Raw genomic sequence first — 11,400 nt, forward strand, 5'->3', positions numbered from 1 at the left:
CGATAGCGGAAGACGAAGAGGAAGACATGGACGGAGCAGACAGCCAGGTTGGCTCAGGAGAAGACTATGAGTCGGCGGAAGATGAAGGGGAAGGACTGGGTATCTTGGAACAGTACCTTGTAGAGCAAGTTCAGAGAGAACTGCCACAGGTCCCGCGAGAAGCGGACCCCGCAGTGTGTCTCGGCTGCGGAAGAACATTTAGAGGAGAAAAGGGTGTGAAGACCCACCAGCGACAAGTAGAGGCATGCAGAGGAAAGGCCGGAATGCTCCCAATGATGATCCCGCCAAGCGTACTCGCCACAGGACTGTTCGGAATCAGCAGGATGAAAAAAGGAGTGGAGAAAGGCCTGGACGAGATCAGAAAAGGGGTACGGAAGGGACTCAACGAAATTGAAGGAGGAGTGAAAAAAGGCCTGAAGGAAAACAAGAAGGAGCTGGAAAAATTAGAAAAGGAGGGAAAAAAGGAGAGAGAAAGAACCAGAAGAGAAAAGGAAAGGAGGGAAGCCATCCCAGAAGAATCGGAAGAAGAAGAGACAGTGGTGATGGCACCATTGATAACAAAAAATCAAACGGCCCACTACCAGCCGTGGACCCACTCAGAAGGGAATGGCCTCATTTCGCGACTCCCTGTCCTGCATGAGGGTGCGGGCCGATGGATAAGTCGGCTAGAATCAGAAACTCAAGGCCGAAATTTGGCCGTGGGAGACATAAAGTATCTACTCGGCCTGATATTGGGAAAGGCGGACACAGAGGCTGTACTGGAAAGAGAGAACCTAGGGCGGTTGATGAATGCCAACAGGGATGCCCTGTGTTTCGACAGTGTCCGAAATGATGTATGGAAAGCCTTGAGGGCAGCATACCCCAACCAGTACAGCCCCTCAGCCGTCTGGATAGAGAAGCTCAAAGATAGTGATAATCCCGCAGCCTTCGTGGAAAAGGCAGCGCAGGAATGGACGATAAGGATGGAACAAAGGCCAGAAGATTCAGGACCTCTCACCATGCAGTTCAGGAGAGCGGTCATGGACGCCCTGCCAAAGGAAGTGAGAACACAGTTGGAAAATGACTGGCGCGTGGCAGCCATGCCCAAAGAGGAATTCAGGCTGGCAGTAGTGCACCATGTAACTCTGTACAGACAAGGGAAAGACAGGGAGGAGCAACAAGAAAAGGAGACCATAAGGAAGCTGACCCATGTGCAGCTCCAGGAAGCAAAGGGGGCAAAGAAGGCAGCCACCCAAGCTCCAGTGATGCCCACTACAGCCCCCGTCCCACAGCCACAACAACCAGTGGCACAACAACCAGTGGTACAACAACCCATGATGCAGCAGCCAGTAATGATGCAACCACAGCCTGTGCAGCCCATGATGCAGACATGGCAGCAAGCGCCATATGGACCCCCACAACAACAGCAACAGGGACAACAATGGTACCAGCCAAGAGGCAGAGGAGGATCCCGCCAGGGAAGAGGAGGACAAGGCAGAGGAGGCTATGGAAGAGGACAATACCAAGGTCAGCAAAACCAAGGGAACAACATTGAATGTTGGATATGCGGAGGAATAGGCCACATTTCCAGGAATTGCCCAACAAAAGCCAGAGGCCAGAACAACCAGGGAGGACAGGCAAACCAAGGACAAATGCAAGGGGGAAATTATGCTCCCCAACAAGGGAGAGCTCCACAGCAAATGCAGGCACCCTCTGGCCCAGTCTCCCCTTACGGGGGAAGCTGGAATTGACGAGGCCCAGAAAACCCAGGGGAGGGTCAGTTCCCCGCCCTGACAAGGGGAGCTGACGCAGAACCAATGCTGCAGGTTCTAATCGAGGGCATGGAGGTAGAATGTTTAGTGGATACAGGGGCAACGTATACTTGTCTTCACCCAAAAGATGCCCAACACCTCCCCAGGTCTTCAGGAAAGTTTATGAAGACAGTGGGTTTTTCGGGGAAAACGCAGCTAATTCCAATGACAGCCCCAGTATCAATCCAAATAGAAGACAAGGAAATCAGGATACCAGTCTTAATAGCAGAACACACGCCCGTCAACCTATTGGGACGAGATGCGCTGTGCAACCTAAGACTCCAAATTGAGTGTTCCCCAACAGGAGTACAGATAACGGGACTGGCAACCCAAATGGCCCTGAGAATAAGTGCCCCATCTCAAACTGAAACTCACCAGGTCTACTGGATTGGACGATTGGAACCAAACATAGAGCGAGTGGTCTACAACGAGCATGCCTTTCAAATAAACAGCCTTCATGCTCAGTTGAGGACGCCGAGATGCCCTTTTCACTGCACGATAAAATTCGACCAAACGCCAAACAAAGAGAGAGAAGAAAAATGGAACAGGGAAGTGGGTAAGTGGGGACGCATCCCACTTGACATACGCGCACTAGTGGTGGCCAAAGAAGGAGTAGCCGCTGAGGTGAAATTTGTGGAAGGATGGGATCTAGGCGTAATCTTCAACATGCCCGGAACAATGCCACACATCACCCTGAGAGTGGCCAGAGGTCACAGAGCCAGAGAAATGGGCCTAGTAATGCTCGAGGCCAAGTGCATCAAATGGAAAGATACAGGGAATGACCGACTACAAACGGCCATAAGCTGTGAAGGAGAACCAATGTTCAGGATAAAGTTGGACAGACCAGTCACCGTGTGGGGAGTCCCACAAGTAATCGAGATCATGGACACAGAACCGCAGGAGAAAGAGGAGATACCCTATGCTAAAGGGTGTCCATATGGGAATCAGTTCTGTCTCTACCGCCTATTCCCAGGAGCGGGGCGCCGCTGCTGGGACAAAACGAGACATGTGCCATTCAGCAAAGAAGATGCGGAGTGGAGCACATACATGCGACAGCTGTCATGGTGCCCCAAGAAAAGGGCAGCACAACCAGCAATACACTCCCAGGAAGGCCATCAGGGCGGACAAATGGCCTCGGAGGAGGTTCATGACATACCCTACGTTAAGGGATGCCCCTATGGCAACCCATACTGCATGTATGGCCTACTGGGAGGAGCAGGATATCGATGCTGGGATAAGGAGAACCATGTGCCCATTAACAAATCTGACCCAGAATGGGAGGAATACAAGAAGTACTACATAGACAATGAGACGGATAAAAAGACAGGGAGGCCGGGACCGACCCCCTGGAAAATGATGATGCTACAAGAAGCGACAGAGACAGGCACCGAACGAACAGAGAGAATATTGAGAAAAGTGCCGCCTGTGGTATGGTCGCAGGGAGATGGTGACATAGGATTGGTCAAGTCAGCGAGCCCTGTGGAGTTCAGACTAAAACCAGGAGCGACGCTGCCTTTCCAACCACAGTACCCCATTTCAGCAGAAGCAGCCGAAGGAATAAGAGGAACAATTGAAGATCTCCTGGGAGCAGGAGTCTTAGAGGAAGTCCCAAGTGCGAGGTGCAACACACCCATATTTCCTGTGCTGAAGGCAGACGGAGTGCGATGGAGAATGGTCCAGGACCTCAGACCTGTTAATGAACGCATTGAGGACTATCCAGCGGACGTCCCACATGCTAACGTACTGATGACCAACATCCCGGCGAGTGCAACAACGTTCTCCGCCATTGATCTGGTTCAAGCATTTTTTACGATACGAGTGGCCCCCGCAAGTAGGGAGTTCTTTGCATTCAAATATCAAGGCAAGACGTTCCAGTATACAAGGCTCCCACAAGGGTTCAAGCACTCACCGCACATTTTCAACCAGGCGCTCAAGGAGGACTTAAAACACATCGTGTGCCGGAGCACGATTCTGCAGTATGTTGACGATGTCTTGGTATGCTCACCGGACCAGGAAACGTGTGAGAAGGATACAGTCCATGTGCTGACCGTTCTGGCCGAAGGGGGGTACAAAGCATCGAGGAAGAAGCTACAGTTTGCACAGCCCCAGGTGATCTACTTAGGTCGCCGAATTTCGCATGGGCACAAGGGCATCGCCCCAGAACACATTGAAGCAATTACCAAAGCACCGAAGCCAAACACAGTGAAGCAAATGATGTCGTTCATTGGACTCATAGGTTTCAGCAGCGACTGGGTGGAATGCTATGAACAAAAAATAGCCCCACTACGAGCCATGATCGTGCAAGCTGGAACCAGCCACCTGAGGAACCGTCTCACATGGACAATAGATGGAAATGAAGCGTTTGAACGCATCAAAGGGGAATTACAGCAAGCACCTGCACTTGCACTGCCGGATTACGGAAGACCCTTCTATCTGTACGTGTCGGTCAGGAAGGAAGCAGGAAAAGACGCGTACATGACCGCGATCGTGGCACAGACACAGTGTCATGGACGCGGCAAACAGGCAATCGCCTACTACAGCTCAAAGCTGGACGCGGTGGCCCAAGGCTACCCACCATGCTTCCAGGGTCTTGAAGCAGTATATTCGGCCTACGTCAAAGCTTCCAACATTACCATGGGATGGCCAGTGGTGATACACACCAGCCACGCAATAGCGCAGTTAGTGGAACAAGGGAAGTTCTGCGTGACGCCTCAGAGGCAGTTGAGGTACTACAATCTGTCACTCTGCCCAGATGTCACTATAAAGGCATGCGACACGGCAGGAAACCCGGCGGATCTCATCCCGCTTGATTATGAGGGCGAGCCACATGACTGTGAGGCGGACTCAATCGCCTTCTCCAAGCTGAGGGAAGACCTGCAGAGTGAGCCGTTAGGACAAGGAATCACCTACTTTGTGGATGGTTCTAGCCATAACTATGACAACAAGACGCATGCAGGGTTTAGCGTAGTACAGATGAAAGGTCCAGAAACCTTTGTGACAGTTATGAGCGAACCGTGCACACAACCATGTTCAGCGCAGCTAGCTGAATTAAAGGCGCTGACAGCAGCATGCTCTTTAGCAGAAGGGCAGGATGCAACCGTACACACAGATAGCGCCTATGCTCACAATGTTTGCCATGTGCATGGCGCCCAGTGGAAACAGAGAGGGTTCAAGAAATCGGATGGGAGCCCGATTCAGCATCTAGAGCAAATTCAGTTGTTGTTAGCAGCCATGATGCGTCCAAAAACACTCGCAATATGCAAATGCAAAGCGCACTGTAAGGGACAGGACTACATTACCCTAGGGAATGCACAGGCAGATGAGGCAGCAAAGGAAGCGGCGTTAGAGGCTAGGAAGTTGAATACAGCCCCTAAATCCCCACAGGATAACGAACCGCACAAAATACTGCTTAACAGGGCGATGCACAGTATGCCTTGCCCTACAAAATGCCCCTACCCCTACAATACGTGTATGTGGTGCTCCCAATGGTGTGATGACGACCATGAGCACCAGGTAGATCCCGCCTGTTGCGCGCTATGCCAGAGGGCCAGCTGCCCTGAGTGCTGCGACAAGCCTTGTGAAGCTAGATACTCACCGAGCGTAATTGATCGCTATTTCACAGCAACCGACACAGTGATACAAGCCCCAGTGGGCCGAACCTTGCCTGACGGACGAACCTTTAGAATTGTGGATCCTTTACTCACGCTTAGCGCTATTAAAGACGCACAGAATGCAGCTCCACAAGCCGAAACATTGTTATGGGAGGAGAGAGGTGCGTCGAAGGGCAGGAATGGCGTGTGGAGGAGTCATGACGGAAGGGTGGTGGCCCCAAGTGGGCTCCTTGATCTCCTCATTCATGATGCGCATGATGTGGATCATTGCGCAAGGGGGGAGGTCAAGCGGCAGATACTTGACAAAGGGTTCTGGGCCCCATACCTCCAAGATCGCATCAATTACGTGTTAAGAAATTGCCACACTTGTGCCACACACAATTACAGAAACAACATAACAATAGGCATAGGACCACGGCCCCTGGGACACTTGCCACTCCCAGAGGGACCGTTCAAACACCTGGTGATGGATTACATCGACATGGGTCGAACGGTGAACACGTACAAACACGTACTGGTAATAATATGCCGCTACTCACGATGGGTAGAAGCCTGTCCAAGCCGAGGGCAGGACGAGAAAACGGTGATTCGATTCCTAGCGAGAGAGGTGATGCCCAGGTTTGGGATCCCAGAAATAATCAGCAGCGACAATGGCCGAGCGTTTACGGCCAACACGTGGAAAAAGATTGCACAGGCGCTGTGCATCAAGACTCGGTTTGGTTGTGTTTACCACCCGCAGTCTCAGGGGATGGTCGAAAGAGCGAACGGAACGCTGAAGAATAAAATAGCGAAGATCGTCCGAAGCGCGCACGACGATCCAAACCTGCCAAACCTAAATTGGGTTGACGCACTACCAATCGCGCTGATGAAAATGCGTTGTGAAAAAAATCGAACCACGCATCTGACCCCGCACGAAATGGTAACGGGGCGGGCAATGCCCACGCCACGGTTCAGAGGGGATCAGAGGCCCCCGCTGGAAATTCTAGAACAAGAGGTGAGCAGTTATATTAAACAGCTTTCTCAAGTTCACAGGGCAGTTTTCAACGAGCAGAAGAGAAGAGAGAGAGCGCGGGAGCGGAGGACTGAGCCAGGACCGATCCAAGTGGGAGACTGGGTGTACCTGAGGGTGTTTAAGAGATCGTGTCTCGACCCCAGAGCAGAGGGGCCCTACAGAGTGACCCAGGCTACCCCCCGGGCGGTAAGAGTGCAAGGATCAGATTTGTGGTATCACCTTAACTCTTGTTACAGGGCGGTGCCACCAGAAGGAGCGAGAGGTCCAGAGGAGTCGGAGAACGATGACGGGGACCAGAGCCCGCCAGGACCCCCACCAGACTCCCCCGGGGAGGATGATGGTGGTGGGGAACAAAGGGGAGGACCGAGTACGCGTAGGAGTACGAGGCGGAGGATACTGCCGGCTCCTGCTGATGGCCCTGGGCGCAATGTACCTGGGGTGCCTGCTGTTCTCCCTCCCCTATCTGTGCCTACAGGTGCTGGCGATGCTGGGGCCGAGCCAGGCTCGAGGAGGAGAAGGCGACATCCACCTGAGATGGGAGCCACTCCCGAATCCCAAGTATCCAGACCTGCCACAGCCTCAACCAGCGGTGATCCACCAGCCGACCCTGCAGCCCGCTCTCACGCCACGGACGCACCCGACCTCACAGGAAGCGACGCCGAAGAAGCGCCGAGGCCGGAAGAAGAAGCACCGCCATCGCCACCATCACACCAGCAAGGGAACGACACCATCGACTTTGGGGACTTCTACAGCGACTGGGATTACCCATACCCAGCCGACGCCCCTGCCAACGACCAGAGTGGAGCACAGCAAGCTGCCGCAGAAATGGCCAAGGCCCTCGACGCACTCAGACTACCCACTGTCCATACGCCTCCCCCCCGGACACCTCCTCAGCAGGGCTCGCGGCTTCCTGCGGAGCCTGTGGTGGAGAGGCCGACGGACTCAGGGCACGACACGGGCGGCCCCCACTCCGGGGATGACCGCCCAGGAACCAGCCAGGAAACAAGACGAATTCTCCAGAGGACCGACTGGGGCAGTTCCCCCGGTACCCATTGGACTGGAGGCTTCGAAGAGGCCCTTGACTGGCCCCTCCCGGGCTCCCCAGAAGACGACGAGAGCGACGAAGGGGGTGCAGACTGCCACCCCCAATGACTCTCTGCGAGGAGACGGAGAGGAGATGCTCAACGACAGTGCCCTAGACACGGACAATATTCTGTACATAGAAGGATCAGGAGATGAGACACACACACCAGAACCAGAAGCATCGGGGAGTAACGAATACATCCCGGTGCTGGACAATGCAATGACTCAAAGCAAAAATGAGAGTAAGAATGTAAATAGTACAAGCATGCTTCCCAAGGTCTTGGAAAAGGAACAGGTTAATGGGACTCAAACCAAGAACAGAAGGAAAAGATCCACGGGCGCTTTGGGCGCCTGGGAGAATAATTCATGGATGCAATGGGCCAAATACACAGCAAAGACAGTAAAACCAGAAGGAGGGTGTTATGTGTGCTCGGCAGTAAAACCGAAGCTGACAATACTACCAGCACCGGGAACCGGAGAAGAGGATGCAGTGTACCAAGAGTCAGGAAGGCAATACGAGGAAGACAAACTCTCTCCTTTCGGATGCCTTGTGCGACTGGGAAGTGAGGAGCTACGGAAAGGGTGGACTGGTATAGGCCCCCTATATGCAGAGAAAACAAAAGGAACGCACCAACTCCAAGAAAATGGGGCAAGATGTAGAAAAGACTACCCCGGCATGGGGGCCAGGGTAGCAAAGAAAACCCACTACCTTTATGAGATACCAGAAGACGTAGAGTTTGAATGCTTTGAAGTACACCCCACTGAAAACACAGTCAGAGGGGGCGCGAAGGATGTGGGAGCATTTGAAGGACGCTGTGCAGCAAAGTGGGTCCACGAATCCAACAGCCTCTCGTTCCGCCTGGTGGAGAATAGCGACAACGGGAAGAGGATTGGAGTCGAAGTAAACACCACGATGCTGAGCGTGAATTGGATGTACGAACAGGATATTCCGCTGGCAGACTTATGGTGGGCCTGTGGAAGACGATGGGGACTGCGAAACACCCTTCCAAAATACTGGAGAGGAAAGTGTGCCAGGGTCATCCTGGCACAGCAGACCTACGTAGTCCCCTGGTCAGAACGCAACTCAACACTGAACTCAACCGGCCCAGGGGCCAACCAGCAAACGCCGATAAAAGGGAACCTGAGGAGAAGCCGAAGAGACGCTGACGATGGAGTGTATATGGACGTATTCGGACAACCCCACAACGTCCCGAGACAGTTCAAGGCACGGGACGAGGTACTCGCCGGATTTGAAGCCGCCCTCCCCTTCTACGGAGCATCCGTAGGCATCGCCAAGAATGTTCAATGGATCAACTATATCCACTACAACGCCCTGCGGTTCATGAATGCCACTATAGACGCGTTTAACGCGTTTGACAGGAGGTTGAACGCCACCACAAAAATGGCAATGGAAACCAGGATAGCAGTGGACTGGATACTAGCAAAGGAAGGTGGAGTGTGCGCGATCGTTGGAACAGATTCGTGTTGTACGTACGTCCCAGGTGAAGGCGAGAACATGGACGACTTCACAAACGCAATGAAAAGACTCAAGGCTGTAAACAAGGAAGCCCACGAGAACTCTGGAAAAGGACTGACGTTTGATGGAATCCCGGATATCTCAGGAATCTTTGCCCCTGTAACCCGGTGGCTGACGGACACCTTTGGGTCATGGGGGGGTAAGATTGTAGCATTTCTAGGGAAGTTATTGCTAGGAGCAGCCTTAGTGGTAGGAATGTTTTGCTGTATTACTCAATGTTGTGGAAAGGTTTGCTCAAAGGTGGTTGCTAGACAGCTCGTGGTCCAGAATGTAATGATACCATGGGATGAGGAGGATGAAAGTGAGAGAATTTTTTTAGTGCAAACTAGTGTGGGACGAATAATGGAAGACGAGTTCAACGAGGGTCATGTAATGGAGAGCGACTTCCTCGCTCGAATACTGGAGCAGGAGCGGGAGCAGGAACAGGAGTTTCCTCCCCCGGAGTTTCCTCTCCCGGTCATGTACGAGTAGAGGTGGGGTCCTGCGAGTCACCCATCTCTACACACACACACTGACTCACGCTCACATACACAACACTGACAGGTAATTCACAAGACACATGCCTGCACGCCCAGGTGACAGAGTAAAAGGTAGGGTAATGGGCTGTGACCTGACACGAATAAGTCGCATTAAGTAATCTTGATTCAATTTTATATGAGGTTTAGCCCTCAACTGCAAGGCCATCCAAACCCGGCCAGGTATAACCAAAGCTTGCTACTAGAAGCGCTCACCTCACCCCAACTTACCGTACGTCGGGCCTGGCCCGCCTAGTGGTGTGGCAGGTGTGTGGCGCGGTCAGTGCTCGAGGACGGGTACGACCCCAATGGCCAGCAGGGGCAACCTAAGGCAGAGCATGGCGGCCCGTCCCCTCGGTGTGGCGCGCCTGCGGCCGGCGCGCTCACCCGTTCTCACGCTAGTGTGAATGCCCGGAGGAATCCGGAGGAGTAAGGGGATGACGTTGCGAGTAACAAAGGGGGGTGGTGCGTGGTGCGTAAAGGCCAGACAAGGGCCATATATACACCATTTACATACTCTATACAAGAATTTACTTAAGGAGCCATATACCTGGGAGAAGGATGGGTGAGTGACGAGTGGGATCATGAAGTTGTTATGTAACTCCGATTTGGCACCGATGGCCGTTGCATGAAAATTCTTTTATGCTCAAAGTGACTAGCACATTAGCCGCTTTGGGGACAAATCCGTCTCGGGTCCTAGCCATATGTTCATAACAAGGAATTGGTCGTTCTGTCACCTGCTCTGGGCGTCCAGGGCTCTTGATTTATCATTTACTCTTATATATAAGGTTTGCGGAATAACCTTGCACCCGTAGGGTATAGATGAGTGACGGATTAGGCCGCGCCAATGCCTGATACCATACCTAGTGCATTGAGTGCCATGAAGCATGGGGTTTTACTTAACCTCGTGTGCAAAAAGTGACTGGTTGAAATATATGAGGTTTCAGGTCACTTTGGGGACGTATCCGTTTCGGGTCCCAGCCATTTGTTTTAGTCGATAAATGGGGAGATTTCACAACTCGTTCTTACGAGTAATTGGTCCTTCTGTCACTTGATCTGGGCGTTCGGGGTTTGCTTACCAATGTTATTACTTACTCACATAAGGGCAGTGATGCCGACACATTCCTACTAGTTCTTACATAAGGTTTAAGGTTTCATGTTTAACATTAGGTTTTTAATAATAAACGCTATTCCCCTGTAACTTGCTCATGTGCATATAGCCTGAGGTGTCATGACAATATACGGGGTTATGGCACACTCCTGTGTTTAAATACTGCTTATGCTGCATAGTGAGGCTAATTTAGCCTCAAAGGGGGGAATATGTGGTGATTTTATCTAGACATAATAATAATACTTGTGTGTGGGTGTGCTGGTTTATTGGAAAACATTCCATTTACTATAAAGGTGTTGTTTGTGCAACTGTTATGCAACATTTACTGGAAGTCATGAGACTGAGCTGTCAAAGGCTAAGAGTGAAAGTAAAAACAGGGCCTGGGAAAGAAAGGTGCTTACCAGAAGGGCATAAATAGAAGGGGCTAGCAGAAGAGGAGATGCAGGGACCTTCCAGGGAGGGGAAGTGAAACCAAAATTGGGATGACACATAGAACCAAATCAAAACATACCCTGCCTGGCAACAGATTACACATAGAACTTGATCACATGTATTCTGCCTAGCAACACACATTTTTTAATGTTTATATGAGAAGGAGTTTCCACCAATATCTCAAGTCCCAAAACGTTCTGATTGGCTAGAAGGGGCCTGGTGACGCTCCTGATGATAGGAACGCCTCTCAGGCCCCTGAGAGCATAAAAGAGAGAGCTCAGGCACATTCAGATCAGATCTCATCGGGGT

Source organism: Alosa pseudoharengus, unplaced genomic scaffold (assembly GCF_046254945.1).
Source record: "Alosa pseudoharengus isolate Yale_2024_CS ecotype anadromous, Long Island Sound unplaced genomic scaffold, YU_APseudo_1.1 YU_APseudo_1.1_scf_11, whole genome shotgun sequence".
Classification (NCBI taxonomy): domain Eukaryota; kingdom Metazoa; phylum Chordata; class Actinopteri; order Clupeiformes; family Clupeidae; genus Alosa; species Alosa pseudoharengus.